This window comes from Bos indicus, chromosome 29 (assembly GCF_029378745.1).
Source record: "Bos indicus isolate NIAB-ARS_2022 breed Sahiwal x Tharparkar chromosome 29, NIAB-ARS_B.indTharparkar_mat_pri_1.0, whole genome shotgun sequence".
Taxonomy (NCBI): Eukaryota; Metazoa; Chordata; class Mammalia; order Artiodactyla; family Bovidae; genus Bos; species Bos indicus.
In genome coordinates this window covers 223,973-241,973 of record NC_091788.1, presented here as the reverse complement: position 1 = coordinate 241,973, position 18,001 = coordinate 223,973, and positions in this window count along the sequence as shown.

The following is an 18,001-nucleotide window of genomic DNA, read 5'->3' as shown; positions in this document are numbered from 1 at the left end:
AAATCCTGAAAGATGATGCTATGAAAGTGCTGCACTCAATATGCCAGCCAATTTGGAAAACTCAGCAGTGGCCACAGGACTGGAAAAGGTCAGTTTTCATTCCAATCCCAAAGAAAGGCAATACCAAAGAATGCTCAAACTACTGCACAATTGCCCTCATTTCACACGCTAGTAAAGTAATGCTCAAAATTCTCCAAGCCAGGCTTCAGCAATATGTGAACCGTGAACTTCCTGATGTTCAAGCTGGTTTTGGAAAAGGCAGAGGAAGCAGAGATCAAATTGCCAACATCTGCTGGATCATGGAAAAAGCAAAAGAGTTCCAGAAAAAAACATCTATTTCTGCTTTATTGACTATGCCAAAGCCTTTGACTGCGTGGATCACAATAAACTGTGGGAAATTCGGAAAGAGATGGGAATACCAGACCACCTGATCTGCAGGTCAGGAAGCAACAGTTAGAACTGGACATGGAACAACAGACTGGTTCCAAATAGGAAAAGGAGTACGTCAAGCTGTAGATTGTCACCCTGATTATTTAACTTATATGCAGAGTACATCATGAGAAACTCTGGACTGGAAGAAACACAAGCTGGAATCAAGACTGCTGGGAGAAATATCAATAACCCAAGATATGCAGATGACACCACCCTTGTGGCAGAAAGTGAAGAGGAACTAAAAAGCCTCTTGATGAAAGTGAAAGTGGAGAGTGAAAAAGTTTGCTTAAAGCTCAACATTCAGAAAACGAAGATCATGGCATCCGGTCCCATCACTTCATGGGAAATAGATGGGGAAATAGTGGAAAAAGTGTCAGACTTTATTTTTGGGGGCTCCAAAATCACTGCAGGTGGTGACTGCAGCCATGAAATTAAAAACGCTTACTCCTTGGAAGGAAAGTTCTGACCAACCTAGATAGCATATTCAAAAGCAGAGACATTACTTTGCCAACAAAGGTCCATCTTGTCAAGGCTATGGTTTTTCCTGTGGTCATGTATGGATGTGAGAGTTGGACTGTGAGGAAGGCTGAGTGCCAAAGAATTGATGCTTTTGAACTGTGGTGTTGGAGAAGACTCTTGAGAGTCCCTTGGACTGCAAGGAGATCCAACCAGTCCATTCTGAAGATCAGCCCTGGGATTCCTTTGCAGGGAATGATGCTTAAGCTGAAACTCCAGTACTTTGGCCACCTCATGCGAAGAGTTGAGTCATTGGAAAAAAACTCTGATGCTGGGAGGGATTGGGGGCAGGAGGAGAAGGGGACGACAGAGGATGAGATGGCTGGATGGCATCACTGACTCGATGGACGTGAGTCTGGGTGAACTCCGGGAGTTGGTGATGGGCAGGGAGGCCTGGTGTGCTGCGATTCATGGGGTTGCAAAGAGTCAGATAGGACTGAGTGACTGAACTGAACTGATAGAATATCATGGCCGTCCTAGGTCAGGTCATCTTTCCTTTCTGTAATCATAGTTTTTTCCCTGAATCATAGACAGATCAGCTGGTAAAAAGCTTGGATTGTCTCTGTGGGGTGGATTTGCTTGTCCTTGTGTTTCCCCTGGGGCAGTAGCGAGGCCCATGGGCCTCTCCTGGAAGTGGGCGTGGGTGCGTGGTGCACTGGGAGCGTGTGTTGGGGTGGGGGTGGGGGTGGCACACTGGGAATGCGTCTGGGGTGGGGAGTCCCAGTTGTGCTCTCAGGGGTCGCCATTGCGGCTGGGAACACCCATTTCATGCGCTCCTGGGTCCCCAGCGATCGGCATCCAGTAAGCGGAATGGAGGGGTGTGGGCCACAGGTAAGAGAACTGGGACTCAGTGGAGCAGGGAACCACGTATTCTTCCCTTTCTGTTGGCACAGTCTCGGAGCCCACTAACCTGGCGGTTGCAGAAAGGCCTCACCTTTGGGGTCAAGGCCTTTACCCCTTTACCCCTTCACATAAAGCTCAGACCCGTGGGGTTTTTCCCAAGCAGCCTAGTGCCTGCTGGAAGTCCAAGGGATTCATCCTGCCTGGTGATTTCACCTGCGGGGACTTCATAACCCTTACTCTGGCTGGCTGGCCCAGCCCTGCTTCTGCCACTTTGCAGCCCAGCGGGTCCTTGACCACCTACTGGGATGGGAAAGGGAAGGGTCCACCAGTTGCACCCTAGATATTTAGTAGGGTGCATGGATTTAAACATCTGGTGGCCACCGAGGCAGAAAAGAAGGGAGGAGGGCACCTTGCTGCCCTTTCATGGTAGAATCTGTGGCTGTCCTGCTGAGAGGGGGCCTTTCCATGGGGACCCAGTGCAATAAGTTTGGTGTTTTGGAACTGAATAATTAGAAGGAGTAAAAATGTTAAATTATGTGGTGCTTTAATTAAAACAAAAACAAGCTCCAAGTTTTTGCAAATTGAGGTCTAGAATTTGAAGGCCTATTTTCCTTACACTGTGGCATTCTATGAAGAAATGTGCATTTTTTAAAGAAAAGAGTCAGAAAAGTGAGGGAAACAGAAAACCCAGAGGTGACCCTGTAGTTTTGTGAAGGCCTTAGGAGGTCACTTGTAAATGCTGCTGGCTGTCGGGAGGCAGTCTCTTCCTGTGGCTGATGGGCACAGAGCTCTGCAGGCTTGTCCTTTGCATGGATGTTCTTGTTTGTGGAAATCCAGCTCGGAGCCATCTCCTGATGTGTAAGAATTTCCAGGACTAGACCCCTAGGCAAATCCCACAGGGACAGGGGCTCCTTCCTTCATTGTATCTGTCTGTTTGACTGAAAACCAGCAACGACATATTTTTCTTTCAGTCTGGTCTCTCATCCAGGTCTTGGAGTAATATTTCCCTTCCCCCTCAATAGGCTTGGGTTTCAGGGATTAATTATAGTTAGTTGTCCATGATTTTGCAGATGAGGAAACTGAGAGCCAGAGAGGGTGGAGGACTGTCCAAGGGAGAATGGGATATCCTTCTAGGAACCCTGGCTCCTGGGTTTTTAATGAGCTTCCCACCCAGCATGGTCATTAATTGGCAAGTGTTGACATTGAGAATAAACTATTGGTGGAAATGTAAAAGGCTTTTTTAAAGAATGTTCCTACCAGCTGTCCATCTAATGGAGTATTTTCATTGTACTCCCCAACCCTTGGAAAGTGCTGGGCACAGGGCAGATGCTTCATCATTTTTATTGAATAAGTTCAATTTCACATAATTATATCCATAGTGTCAATAACACTATGAGGTATATTAGAACGGTGATTCTAATATAGAATATATTATTCTAATATAGAATATATCTAATATAGAATATATTATTCTAATATAGGATCTAATATAGAATCAGTTGGTACTTCACAGATCGGTCAAGAAAGGACAAATTTTATTAGGAAGACTGTAAGAGAATTTCTAAGCTTTAAGTTTATCCAACAAAGATATTAAAAAAAAATGAAACAAATCTCTCCCTTCATCACTGAGGCTATTGGAGGTCTGTTGAGGACCCCACACAAGGGAGGTTCTACCTCTTGGGACACCCTTGCTTCAGCATATCCCTAAGCCAGCAACCTGGGACAGTCAAATACACTTGAAGTTCCTTCCTTGACCTTGGGAGTTTTTTTGGAAGACAATTTTTTGACAGACAGGGGTGGGGGAAGGTTTTAGGATGTTTCAAGTGCAGTCCATTTATTGTGCACTCTATTTCTATTTTTGTTCCCTGTTGGCTCCGTTGGTAAAGAGTCTGCCCGCAGTGAGGGAGACCTGGGTTCAGTCCCTGGGTCGGGAAGATCTCCTGAAGAAAGAAATGACATCCCACTCCTGTATTCTTCCCTGAAGAATTCAATGGACTGAGGAGCCTGGTGGGCTACAAAGGGTTGGACATGGCTGAGTGACCAAACACTTATTTCTAGTATGATTTCATCCGTTCAACCTCAGATCATCAGGCATTAGATCCTAGAAGTTGGGGGCCCTGCTTTAGTTCCCTCTTTCATCTTCTACACAGCTCCAGCCTGCTTCCTCCCCTCTTCCACCTGCGGAATTGCCTACTGGGCTTCTCTGAGTGTGACTAAGAGTCTCCTTCCCTCACTTCCTTTCCTCTGAGTCTCTTCTCCTAACTGGGTTTCCCTGATCTCTGTTTAGGCACTTCTGCCCCAAGTGGTACTAGTGGTAAAGAACCTCCCTGCCAATGCGGGAATCTGATCCCTGGGTTGGGAAGATCCCCTGAAGGAGGGCACAGCAACCCACTCCAGTATTCTTGACTGGAAAACTCCCATGGACAGAGGAGCCTGGTGGGCTCTGACAGACGTGACTGAAGCGACTTAGCACAGCATACCAGAGGACCTTAGGACTGCAGACTCACGTGATTGTTCTGGTTCTTTGGAGTCCATTGTCATTCCACGTGTATGCTAGGGTCAGCTTGTGTATTGCTTCCTAAAGGCCCCGAGAGGGTAACAGGCAGGAAGGCCGGGGGTCTCCAGACAGAGGGAATAGGCTGCAAGTGTCAGATGGTTTTTTCTCTCTCTCTTAAGCAGCTGGAGGAAACAAACTAGTGTTACATTTTTTTCCCCCTTCTTGATACAAATTTAAAAGGAGGTTTCTTGAAAATTCTGTGTTGCCATGACGACTCCTGGCTCCACCTGAACTTAATTTTTCTCAAACCTTGAGCTAAGCAATGCATTTTTTTGTAAGGAAATGTTTGTCTTAAGCTATGTTAATATAGTATGTATTTCCGCTAGACTGTCTTCAGGTAGTTTCCCCCTAAAGGCTCAGAACTGACTTGACAAACCATTATGTCTTACTCATACCTTGTTCTCCTAATCTATGTTAATGAAACGATATATTTGCCTTGAAATCTGCCTTTCATCAAGATTCATGTCAATCATTTTATGGCCCAGGATGACTCACCTGCTGCCAGTGTTATCTCAATGCATGTTGTGAGTGAGGGGCCTGGTGCCATTCTCTGAGACATTGCCTTTCTTTCCTTAGCAAACTACTAGTGGCTGTATAACATCTGGCTAAAGACCAGCAGGGGGTACTCTTACTGCCCCTGTCTGAAGTCTATGTCAGCAGCTTTCTCTATCTCTTTTATACTTTAATAAATCTTTATGACACAAAAGCTCTGAGCAATCAAGTCATATTGGATCTTCATTTCAGATTGAAGATGCATTCCGTGGTATTGCCATCTTAAGTCTTTCCATCGCTATGGGATATCTGTACATGAATTCAGGATATTTTTTCAGCAGTCGTGTATAATTTCCAGTGTGCCAGTCTTGTCATCCTCGTTACATCCATGGCAAAGTATTTTATTAATGTTGATATTATTGAAAGGGAATTTTTTTTAAAATTCCTTTTCAGATTATTATTCGCTAGCGTATACAGATAAAACTGTGTAATCATTCATTTTTTTCAGTTTGGACAGCTTGATAGTTGTCTTTACTTTCTCATACTTTAAGACTATCCTGGCTCATATATGTACTGCCTCACCTCTAATTTCAGTCATTTATTCAAAGAACTTCTGTCCTTTTTTTTTTTTTTTTTTAACATTGAATTATTTTTGACTATGCTGAGTCTTTGTTGCTAGATGTCTAGTTATAGTGAGCAGAGGCTGCCCTCTAGTTGCTGTGCCATGGCTTCTCATTGCAGCAGTTTCTTGGGCTCTGCAGAACTTGGGCTCTGCAGCATGCGAGTACTTCAATAGTTGTATGGGGGCTTAGTTGCCCCTGGGCATATGGAATCTTCTAGCACAAGGGAGTGAACCCATGTTCCCTGCATTGGTAGGCAGATCCTTTACCACCGGACCACCAGGGACATTTCCTGTTCCCTTTCATTAGAGAATGATATGCAAAACATACATGTAGGAGCTAAATATGCTCAGCTGACAATACTTGGAAATATATACATGTATTCCATCTTACCTTTAAACATATTCAGTTAAAGGTAATTTGTGATGATGTCTCCATGAATCTTGGAACCTTTCCTTTTGTTTCTCCGTAACTTCCCGTTCCAATAGTAAGATACCTGGCTTCCACCACTTGTCATATATAGAATTCAGTGCTTGTCCCATGTGGTTACTGAAAAAAACTGTCAGACTGTCTTCCAAAGGGGGCTGTGCATACATCTCACCGTATTTTGAGTACGTTTCTGTAGGATCGTTTACTATCAGTATACCCTCCTTGGCCAGGTGTCTATTTCAATCTTTACCAATTATGAATGGGCTTGTTTGCTCTAGTGTTCTTGGACAATTTGAGTACAGATTCTTTGTCAAATATGCATTTTTAAGGAAAACAATTTTATTTATTTTTGGCTGTGTTGGGTCTTTGTGTGTGGGCTTTTCCCTAGTTCGGGTGAGTGTGGGCCATAACTAGTGGTGTGCGGGCTTCTCACTGCAGTGGCTCCTCTTGTTGTCGGGCACAGGCTCACAAGCTTCATTGGCTGCAGTATGTGAGTTCAGCATTGTGTCTTCCAGGATCTAGAGCACAGGCTCGGAAGTTGTGGCACACGGGCTCCATAGCATGTGGGATCTTCCCATAGCAGGGATCACACCTGCATCTCCATCACTGGCAAGCAGATTCTTTACCATGGAGCCCCCAGGTAAACCCTCAGGCATGTTTTTGATTCTAGTTTTCCACACATGTACTGGATGAGAGAGGCCAGGATCAAGAGGCCTGGCCACTGGGAGCCCTCAGCCACAGTTCTGGCTGTGCCATCCAAAGCTCTGGGGCCTTTGGTGAGCGCCTCAGCTTCCCTGGGACTGTTTCCTCCCCTGAGAAATGCTCTTCTGTTGAACTGTAGCCCACCAAGCTCCTCTGTCCCTTGGATTTCTGAGGCCAGAACACTGGAGGGGTTGCTATTGCCTTCTCTACAAGGTAGCATTTGGAAGATATTTTCTCCTGGGTTGTGGTTTTGATGAAGGAAGGGGGATCCCTTCCAGGGCTTGAGAGTGGATTCTTGCCTGATACTTGGAAATGAATTGTCTGAGGAGAGGAGTGCCATCCAAGCGAGAGACATCATTGGGAAGGGCTGCCGGGGCGGAGGGCAGGAGAGTGAGGGAAACAGAGAGAACCACTCTGCCACGTGGCTCACCGTCTCAGGGTTTATGGTCATTGGGTTAGTTTCTGGTTTGTCTCTTGCCAGTCATTCTGAATTGGGATCCTTCCTGGGGGCACACGCATCACTCAGCTGAGATGGATTCCAGCGAGGAGGATCCTGGGAAGTTGGTAGGACCTCTGGACTGTAGTCTCCCATCTCTTTTTGACTTCTCCAGAATCCTGGTTGGTGGTAGCTTGTTAGTTCCTTGTTTCTTACCAGGACCTCCTGTTGCAAGATGACTCCTGCAAGTGTTTTCTGTTCTCTGTTGCCTGGTCAGTGGGTCATTTAACAGTGTGTCTTTTTGTTCTCTCGAATAAGGTCCTTCACAGAGTAAATCTATAAAATTGTAAAAGTCAATGTTTTAAATAATTTATATTCCTAATTTGTTAAGTTGGATTTTTTGTTGTGTGTTAGAACTCATCACCAGATCAAAGGTCATGTAGATCTTTTGTTGTTTTCTCAAATTGTATAGTTTTTTAAATTGAATTACGGTGTTAGCTGCAAAGTTTGTGTTTCTGTTCATTTCATCTTTTTTAAACAGTTATTTATTTTTAGTTGATTGATCATTGCTTTACAATATTGGTTTGATTTGTTATACATCCACATGAATGAACCATAGGTGTACGTGTGTCCCCTCACTCTTGAATCTCTCTCCCACATCCCATCCATCCCCACCTCTCTAGGTTATTACAGAGCCCCAGTTTGAGTTCCCTGAGTCATATAGCAAATTCCCATTGGTTGTCTATTTACAAATGCTGGTGTACATGCATCCATAATATTCTCTCCATTCATCTCACCCTCTCCCTCTTGTTCCCCACCCTTGTCCATAAGTCTGTTCTCTATGTCTGCATCTCCGTTGCTGCTATGTGAACAGATTCGTCAGACCCATCCTTCTAGATTCCATGTTTTTCTCTTTCTGACTGACTTCCCTGTTTAATACGCTCTAGGTTCATCCCGTTCATTAGAACTGACTCAAATGTGTTCCTTTTTATGGCTGCATTCCATACAGGCTCTGATTGTTCCTTAGCCATGTTTTGAGGAGGGTCATGGAGCTATTCTGCTCCATTTCAGTTTAGGCTTCGAGTCTGAGTGCTCACAGCAGAGCTGCTTCTGAGTGAGCCCTCTGAGGTCTGTGAGCGCGGTGCTGCTCGCACTTCTCTGGCGGCCCACAGGGGGCGCCAAAACCCGCTCTGACCCACAGGCGCAGGACGCTTTGCCTTCAGACTGGGCTAGGTGACCAGCTGGCGGGAGCTTTGTCTCCTCAGGGCCCTCAGGGCTCAGGCTCCTGGGTAACGGGACTGCGTCCCAGCTGAGAGGAGCGGGGTTGCCTCAGTGCCTGCCAGCAGGGAGGCGCTGCAAGAAGAAAAAATGAGGACGAACTAGACGTTTCCTGTGTCTAGCTGAGTGCTGACCAGAGGTCCATCTCAGAGGACTCACGGGGGGAAATAGCTCCATGTGCAAAATGGCGGGTTTTCAGTTCGATTTCTGTTAGATGATCTAGAGGATGACCTTCACTGGTGTTCTTCCAAGTAGGTGGCCAGTTTTCCTGTCACTGTTTCTTAAGAAGACTGTCCTTTCCTCTTCGCTCGTTCCTGGCTTGATTTTCATGAACTTACCACGTACATGTGGGTTCATTCCTGTCCTCTCTGTTCTTTCCTGGAGTCCATGTGTCTGTGTTCCTGCCAGATCCTCACTGTGGTGGTTGCTACAGGTCTGTGATGTAGTTTGAAGTCGGAGAGGAAGATGCCTCCAGCTATGTTCTTCTTTCTCAGAGTCTTCTTGGCCATTTAAGGTCCTGTTCAATATTAGCAGCCTAATATTAGGAATATTTCTATTTCTGTGAAAAAGGCCATTGAATATTATTTTGTGATTGCAGCCAGTGTATTTGTTGATGGCTTTGGTTGCAATGGACATTTTAATTCCTCATTGTTCCAGTGAATGAGCGTGGAGTAGTTTTCTTTTTATTTGTGTTTTCTTTGGTTTCTTTATCAGTGCTTTCTAGTTTTCTGACTACTGGTCTTTTATGTCCGTGATTAAGTTTGTTGCTAGATGTTTTATTCTTTTGGATGCAATTATAAGTGGGATTTTCTTAATTTTTGTTTCTGATTGTTATTAGTGTATAGAAATGCAAGTGATTTTTTATATTGATTGGGATTGTAAGTTGTATTTTATATGATTGTAAATTGATTGGAAATTATTCAGCTTTACTGAATGTAGTCTAACAACTTTTTGTGAAGTCATGGGGAAAATTTTATTTGTAAAATCTGTTTCTCCTGCAATAGGTCATCCAGAGGACCTAAGGCATGGTGGTTACTAATAGACTTCCCATAGTACTTCTTCATTCCGTGTGAACTCCTTCAAGGACAGTGAGCATCAATCACAGCTTCCCTTGAACTTCGTCTGGGGAAGTCTTGACCTCTATAGGAAAGTTTCATGTCTGTCTAATCTGATTTTCTTTTATGGTATTGACATGTTTGTTTTGAAACATAATTTACTTTCCAGGAATTTAAAATGTACAGAAAAGCCCTAGCAATGGGGAAAAGTGCTCACATTTGCCACATCATCTAAAATACTCTATGTGTTTTATCCAAAATGGGTGCATTCTCCTGTAAAACCTGCACATAATCTCCAAAATCAGGAAATCATATGGTTTCTACAGTATAATGTAATCCACAGCCCCAGTACCCTTTCAGCAATTGTTCAATTGTATGAATATATCTTTTCTTCCCAGTCTTTTTCTTTTTTTAAGAGTGTTACTGAGATTTTCAGTGATTTGGACAAACTTGATGGATTTAAAGCAGACATGGTGAATATGGGATATGCGAGGTCTTTTCTACATGGATATTTTCCACTAAAGATGGTTTTAATGTTTATTCATGTTTATGCATGATACTCGGGGTTCCATTCGAATTGGTGTAGGGGTATCAGGCCTTATCTCGAGTGGATGGGGAAATTGGTGTCTTTGGGATTGTGGCACGACCCACGAGGGTTCCTATCAAGTTTCAATCTGAGACCGGCCTCCTCTTGAGGTATGACAGGAACGTCAGGATTCCTTTCCAGACAAAGCAGGGAAATCTACCCTCATCTCAAGATGAGAGGGGCAAAGGGGCCTCCTCTTGAGGTATGACAGGAATGTTGGGATTCCTTTCCAGACAAAGCAGGGGAATCTACCCTCATCTCGAGATGAGGAAGGGCAAAGGGGCTCAGATTGAGGTGTGCCGGGAAACTCAGTGTTCCTCTCGAGTAGGGCCGGGTATTTCGGGGAACTTCTGGAGTTGCATAAAGAGTGGCGAGTACAGTTTCGAGTTTCATGAGGAACTGTGGGATTTCTCTTGAGACGCTGCAGTGGGAAAGGGCCTCATCTCGCGTTAAGGGGAGAATCCAGTGGTTTTCTTCGAGGCTTGGCGGGAAGTTTGGGGTTCCTCTCGAATTGTGACGTGGACCTCAGGGTCCCGCTGGTATAGCCACAGGAAAGTCAGGTCTCATTTCGAGTTGTGACGGGCACCTGCGGATTCCTCACAAGTAACTTCAGGGAAATAGGACTCATCTAGACTTGTGTCCAGAAACTCCGTGTTGCTCTTCAGTGGCAATAGAGATCTGGGGGTTGCGTTCAAGATTCACCTGGGGAGTCAGGCCTCGTCTTGAGATGAAGCAAAGCACTCTGCTTTACTCTCCACTTGCGACAGGTATCTCCTGGAGCCCTTTGAGTGGCCTAAAGGCAGTCAAGCCTCCCATGGAGTTTTGAGAGGGAACTCGGGATTGCTCTCTAGGCCCTGCAGGAAAAGAAGGGCCTCAGCTGGCGATGACGGGAGAATCTCATGGTTTTTCTCGAGTTGTGGCGGGAAGTATGGGGTTTCTCTCCAGTTACAACGGGGAAATCAGGGAGCCTCTTGTGTTGCCCAAGGGAAGTCAGTCTTCATTCAATTTGTGAGGGGGAGCGTGGGATTGTTCTCGAGTCACGGCAGGGGAATCCGGCCTCAATTCGCGTTGAAGGGGGACTCTCGATGTCATTCTCGAGTTGCAGCAGGAAACTTTGGGTTCCATCGAATTGTGACGGTGACCTCAGGGAGCTTCTCATGGTGCCTATGGGAAGTCAGGAATCGTTTCGCGTTGTGAGGGGCCTCTAGGAATTCCTGTGGGGTTGGTGCAATGGAAGAGGGCCTCATCTCCACTTAAGGCGGGAACTTCAGGGTTCCTCTCCTGTTCTGACGTGGATCTCGGGGTGTGTCTACAGTTTCAAACAGGGAGTCAGGTCTCGACTTGTGTTGTGGTATCGAACTCTGCTTTCCTTTCAAGCTGTGAAAGAGGTTCAGGCCTCCAGTCGAGTTAAATTAGGGACCTGGGGCTTTTCTCAAATTTGCAACCGGGGTATCAGGCCTCCCTTCATGTTGTAAGTTGATTCTCAAGGTTCCATTTGAATTGGTGCAAGGCAATCAGGCCTTGTCTCAAGTGGATGCAGAAATCCGTGTCTTTTGAACTGTGGCAAGACCCCCAAGTTCCTCTCCAGTTTCCAGCTGAGACCGGCATCCTCTTGAAGGGTGGCGGGGGTGTCAGCATTCCTTTCCAGACGAAGCAGGGGAATCAACCCTCATCTCGAGTTGAGGAGGGGAAAACAGGGGTCTTCTTGAGCTGTGCCAGGAAACTCAGAGTTCCTCTCAAGTGGGGACAAGTATCTCTGGAAGTTTCTGGGGTTTCCTAAAGGGTGTCAAGTTCCCTTTCGAGTTCCCAGAGGGAACGTGGGATTTCTTGGGAAACACTGCAGCGTAAAAGGGACTCCTCTTGCATGGAGGGGAGAATTTCGTGGTTTTTGTGGAGTTGTGCCTGGAAGCTTAGACTTCGTCTCGAGTTGCGTGGGACCTGGGATACCTGCTCGTGTTTCCTCAGGAAAGTCAGAACTGCTTTCGAGTGAGAGGGGCACCCCAGGATTCATATTGAATCGCTGCAGGGATGAGTAGGGCCTCATCTCAAGTTGCGGTGGGAACCTCAGTGTTCCTCTCCATTTCTGACATTGATCTCGGGGTTTCTGTGGACGTTGAACAGGGGAGGCAGTCCTGGTCTTGTGTTGAGGCGTGGAACTCGGCTTGCCTCTCGAGTTGGAATGGGGTGTCAGGCCTCTTGTCCAGTTGGATTTGGAACCTGCGGCTTTTTTCTGGAGGATGCAACTGGGGTGTAGGTTCCCCTTCGTGTTGTGACTCGATACTCAGGTTCCATTCCACACGGTGCAGGGGCATCAGGCCTTTTGTCAAGTGGATGGGGAAATCGGTGTCTTTGGGATAGTGGCACGGCCCACGAGGGTTCCTGTCGAGTATCAATGTGAGACTGGCCTCCTCTTGAGGTGCGATGGGAACATCGCGATTCCTTTCCAGAAAAAGCAGGGCAATCAACCCTCATCTCGAGATGAGGAGGGGCAAAAGGGCTCACATTGAAGTGTACCGGGAAACTCGGTGTTCTTCTCGAGTGGGGATGGGTATGTCGCGGAACTTCGGAGTTGCATAAAGGGTATCGAGTACTGTTTCTATTTTAAAGAGGGAACATGGGATTTCTCTGGAGATGCAGCATTGGGAAAGGGCCTCATATCGCGTTGAGGGGAGAATCCAGTGATTTTCCTCGAGGCTTCCTGGGAAGTTTGCAGTTCCTCTTGAGTTGCGACGTGGACCTCAGGGTCCCAATCATATCGACTCAGGGAAGTCAGGTCTCATTTTGAGTTGTGACCGGCATCTCAGGATTCCTTGCAAGTCACTGCAGGGGAAACAGGCCTCATCTAGACTTGTGTTCTGAAACTCCGTATTCCTCTCCAGTGGTGACAGGGATCTCAGGGTTGCGTTCAAGATTTATGTGGGGAGTCAGGCCTCGTCTTGAGTTGAAGCAAAGCACTGTGCTCTCCTCTCCAGTTGCGACGGGTATCTCCTGGAGCCCATTGAGTGGCCTAAAGGCAGTCAAGCCTCCTGTGGAGTTTTGAGAGGGAACTCGGGATTACTCTCTAGGCCCTGCAGGAAAAGAAGGGCCTCATCTGGCGATGACGGGAGAATCTCGTGGTTTTTCTCGAGTTGCGGCGGGAAGTGTGGGGTTTCTCTCGAGTTAAGACAGGGAACTCAGGGAGCCTCTTGTGTTGCCCCAGGGAAGTGCAGTCTCCATTCGAGTTGTGAGGGGGAGCACGGGATTGCTCCCGAGTAACTGCAGGGCAATCGGGCCTCAATTCGCGTTGAAGGGGGAATCTCAATGTCATTCTCGAGTTGCGGCAGGAAACTTTGGGTTCCATCGAGTTGCGACGGTGACTTCAGGGAGCTTCTCATGGTGCCTATGGGAAGTCAGGAAACGTTTTGTGTTGTGATGGGCCTCTCTGGATTCCTCTGGGGTCGGTGCAATGGAAGAGGGCCTCATCTCCAGTTGAGGTGAGAACCTCAGAGTCCTCTCCTGTTCTGACGTGGATCTTGGTGTGTGTCTACAGTTTCAAACAGGGAGTCAGGTCTCCACTTGTATTGAGGCATGAAACTCTGGTTTCCTCTTGAGATGTGAAGGCAGTTTCAGGCCTCCAGGAGAGTTGAATTGGGGACCTGGGGCTTTTCTTGAATTTACAGCCAGGGTATCAGAATTCCCTTCGTGTTGTGAGTTGATTCTCAGGGTTCGATTCGAATTGGTGCAAGGCAATGAGGCCTTATCTCGAGTGGATAGGGAAATCCGTGTCTTTCGTACTGTGGCAAGACCCCCGAGTTCCTCTCCAGTTTCCAGTTGAGACCGGCCTCCTCTTGAGGTGCGACGGGAATGTCCACATTCCTTTCCAGACGAAGCAGGGGAATCGACCCTCATCTCGAGTTGAAGAGGGGAAAACAGGGGTCTTCTTGAGCTGTGGCGGGAAAATCAACATACCTCTCGAGTGGGGACAAGTATCTCGGGAAGCTTCTGTGGTTTCATAAAGGGTGTCAAGTTCCATTTAGTGTTTCCGGAGGCAACGTGGGATTTCTTGGGAAACACTGAAGTGTAAAAGGGACTCATCTTGCATGGAGGGGAGAATTTCGTGCTTTTTGTGGAGTTGTGGCGGGAAGCTTAGGGTTCCTCTTGAGTTGTGTGGGGACCTGGGGGAACTGCTCGTGTTTCCTCAGGGAAGTCAGATCTGCTTTCGAGTTGTGAGGGGCACCTCGGGATACCTCTCACGTTGCTGCAGGGATGAGTAGGGCCTCATCTCGAGTTGAGGCCGGTACCTCAGGGTTCCTCTCCATTTCTGACATGGATCTTGGGGTTTCTGTGGACATTGAACAGGGGACGCAGTCCTGGTCTTGTGTTGAGGCATGGAACTCGGCTTTCCTCTCGAGTTGTGAATGGGGTGTCAGGCCTCTTGTCAAGTTGGATTTAGAATCTGTGGCTTTTTCTGAACAATGCAACTGGGGTGTCAATGCCCCTTCGTGTTGTGACTTGATACTCAGGGTTCCATTCGAATCAGTGCAGAGGCATCAGGCCTTATGTCAAGTGGATGGGGAAATCGGTGTCTATTGGATTGTGCCACGACCCACGAAGGTTCCTGTCGAGTTTCAATGTGAGACAGGCCTCCTCTTGAGGTGCGACGGGATCGTCGGGATTCCTTTCCAGACAAAGCAGGGGAATCGACACTCATCTCGAAATGAGGAGGTGCAAAGGGGCTCAGATTGAGGTGTGCTGGGAAACTCGGTGTTTTTCTTGAGTGGAGACGGGTATGTTGGGGAACTTCTTGAGTTGCATAAACGGTGTCAAGTACCATTTCTAGTTTCAAGAGGAAACGTGGGATTTCTCTTGTGAAGCTGCAGTCAGAAAGGGCCTCATCTCACATTAAGGGAAGAATCCCGTGGTTTTCCTCAAGGCTTGGCAGGAAATTGGGGTTCTTCTCGATTTTCGATGTGGTTCAGGGTCCTGGTCGTGTTGCCTCAGGGAAGTCAGGTCTCATTTCAAGCTGTGACAGGCAACTCGCGATTCCTCGCAAGTCACTGCAGGGGACATAGGCCTCATCTAGACTTATTTCCAAAACTTTGTGCTCCTCTCCAGTGGCGACAGGGATCTCGGGGTTGCATTCAAGGTTCACCTGGGGAGTCAAGCCTCGTCTTGAGTTGAAGCAAAGCACTGTGCTCTCCTCTCCAGTTGCGACGGGTATCTCCTGGAGCCATTTGAGTGACGTAAAGGGAGTCAAACCTCCTCTGGCATTTGAGAGGGAACTCGGGATTGTTCTCTAGGCCCTGCATGAAAAGAAGGACCTCATTTGGCAATGACACGGGAATCTCGTGGTTTTTCTCGAGTTGCTGCGGGAAGTGTGGGGTTTCTCTCGAGTTACAATGGGGAACTCAGGGAGCCTCTCGTGTTGCCCCAGGGAAGTCCAGTCTCCATTCGAGTTGTAAGGGGGAGTGCAGGATTGCTCTCAAGTCACGGCAGGGGAATCGGGCCTCAATTTGCGTTGAAGGGGGAATCTCGAGGTCTTTCTCGAGTTGCAGCAGGAAACTTTGGGTTCTGTAGATTTGAGACAGTGACCTCAGGGAGCTTCTCATGGTGCCTATGGGAAGTCAGAAATAGTTTGCTTTGTGAGGGGCCTCTCGGGATTCCTGTGGGGTTGGTGCAATGGAAGAGGGCCTCATCTCCAGTTGACGCAGGGACCTCAGGGTTCCTCTCTTGTTCTGATGTGGATCTCATGGTGTGTCTGCAGTTTCAAACAGGAAGGGAGGTCTGAACTTGTGTTGAGGCATGGAACTCTGCTTTCCTCTCGAGCTGCAAAAGAGGTTTCAGGCCTCTAGTCGAGTTGAATTGGGGACCTGGGGCTTTTCTCGAATTTGCAACCGGGGTATCAGGCCTCCCTTGGTGTTGCTAGTTGATTCTCAGGTTCCATGCGAATCGATGCAAGGCAATCAGCCTTATCTCAAATGGATGGGGAAATCCGTGTCTTTCGAACTGTGGCAAGATCCCCCGAGATCCTCTCCAGTATCCCATTGAGACCGGACTCTACTTGAGGGGCGACAGGGATGTCGGCATTCCTTTCAAGATGAAGCAGGGGAATCAACGCTCATCTCGAGTTGAGAAGGGGAAAACTGGAGTTTTCTTGAGCTGTGGTGGGAAACTCAGTGTTCCTCTCGAGTGGGGACAAGTATCTCGGGAAGCTTCTGGGGTTTCCTAAAGGGTGTCAAGTTCCCTTTCGAGTTCCCAGAGGGAACGTGGGATTTCTTGGGAAACACTGCAGTGTAAAAGGGTCTCATCTTGTGTGGAGGGGAGAATTTCATGGTTTTTGTGGAGTTGTGCCTGGAAGCTTAGACTTCGTCTCGAGTTGCGTGGGACCTGGGATACCTGCTCGTGTTTCCTTAGGAAAGTCAGAACTGCTTTCGAGTGCGAGAGGCACCTCAGGATTCATATCGAATCACTGCAGGGATGAGTAGGACCTCATCTCAAGTTGTGGCGGGAACCTCAGGGTTCCTCTCCATTTCTGACATCGATCTCCGGGTTTCTGTGGACGTTGAACAGGGGAGGCAGTCCTGGTCTTGTGTTGAGGCATGGAACTCGGCTTGCCTCTCGAGTTGTAAATGGGGTGTCAGGCCTCTTGTCGAGCTGGATTTGGAATCTGTGGCTTTGTCCAGAGGATGCAACCACTGTGTCAGTGCCCCTTTGTGTTGTGACTCAGTACTCGGGGTTCCATTCGAATCGGTGCAGGGACATCAGTTCTTATGTCGAGTGGATGGGGAAATCCGTGTCTATTGGATTGTGCCACAACCCATGAGGGTTCCTCTCCGGTTTCAAGGTAAGACTGACCTCCTCTTGAGGGGCGACGGGGATGTCAGAATTCCTTTCAAGACGAAGCAGGGCAATCAACCCTCATCTGGAGTTCAGAAGGGGAAAACTGGGGTCTTCTTGAGCTGTGGCGGGAAACTCAGTGTTCCTCTCGAGTGGGGACAAGTATATTGGGAAGCTTCTGGGGTTTCCTAAAGGGTGTCAAGTTCCCTTTCGAGTTCCCAGAAGGAACGTGGGATTTCTTGGGAAATGCTGCAGTGTAAAAGGGATTCATCTTGCGTGGAGGGGAGAATTTTGTGGTTTTTTTGGAGTTGTGCCTGGAAGCTTAGACTTCATCTCGAGTTGCATGGGACCTGGGATACCTGCTCGTGTTTCCTCAGGAAAGTCCGAACTGATTTCAAGTGCGAGGGGCAACTCAGGATTCATATCGAATTGCTGCAGGGACGAAAAGAGCCTCATCTTGAGTTGCAGTGGGAAACTCAGGGTTCCTCTCCATTTCTGACATTGATCTCGGGGTTTCTGTGGACATTGAACAGGGGACGCAGTCCTGGTTTTGTGTTTAGGCATGGAACTTGGCTTGCCTCTCGAGTTGTGAATGGGGTATCAGGCCTCTTGTCGAGCTGGATTTGGAATCTGCGGCTTTTTCCAGAGGATGCAACCGGGGTGTCAGTGCCCCTTCATGTTGTGACTCGATACTCGGGGTTCCATTCGAATCGGTGCAGGGGCATTGGGCCTTATTTCGAGTGGATGGGGAAATCAGTGTCTATTGGAACGTGCCACAACCCACGAGGGTTCCTGTCGAGTTTCAATGTGAGACAGGCCTCCTCTTGAGGTGCGACGGGAACGTCAGGATTCCTTTCCAACCAAATCAGGGGAATTGACCCTCATCTCAAGATGAGGAGGTGCAAAGGGGCTCCGATTGAGGTGTGTCGGGAAACTCGGTGTTCCTCTCGAGTGGCTACGGGTACGTTGGGGAACTTCTTGATTTGCATAAAGGCTGTCGAGTACTATTTCGGGTTTGAAAAGAAAACATGGGACTTCTCTTGATACACTGCCGTTTGAAAGGGTCTCATCTCAAGTAGAGGGAAGAATCCCATGGTTTTCCTTGAGGCTTGGCGGGAAGTTTGGCATTCTTGTCGAGTTGCAACATGGACCTCAGAGTCCTGCTTGTGTTGCCTCAGGGAAGTCAGGTCTCATTTCAAGTTGTGACAGGCACCTCGGGATTCCTCGCAAGTCACTGCA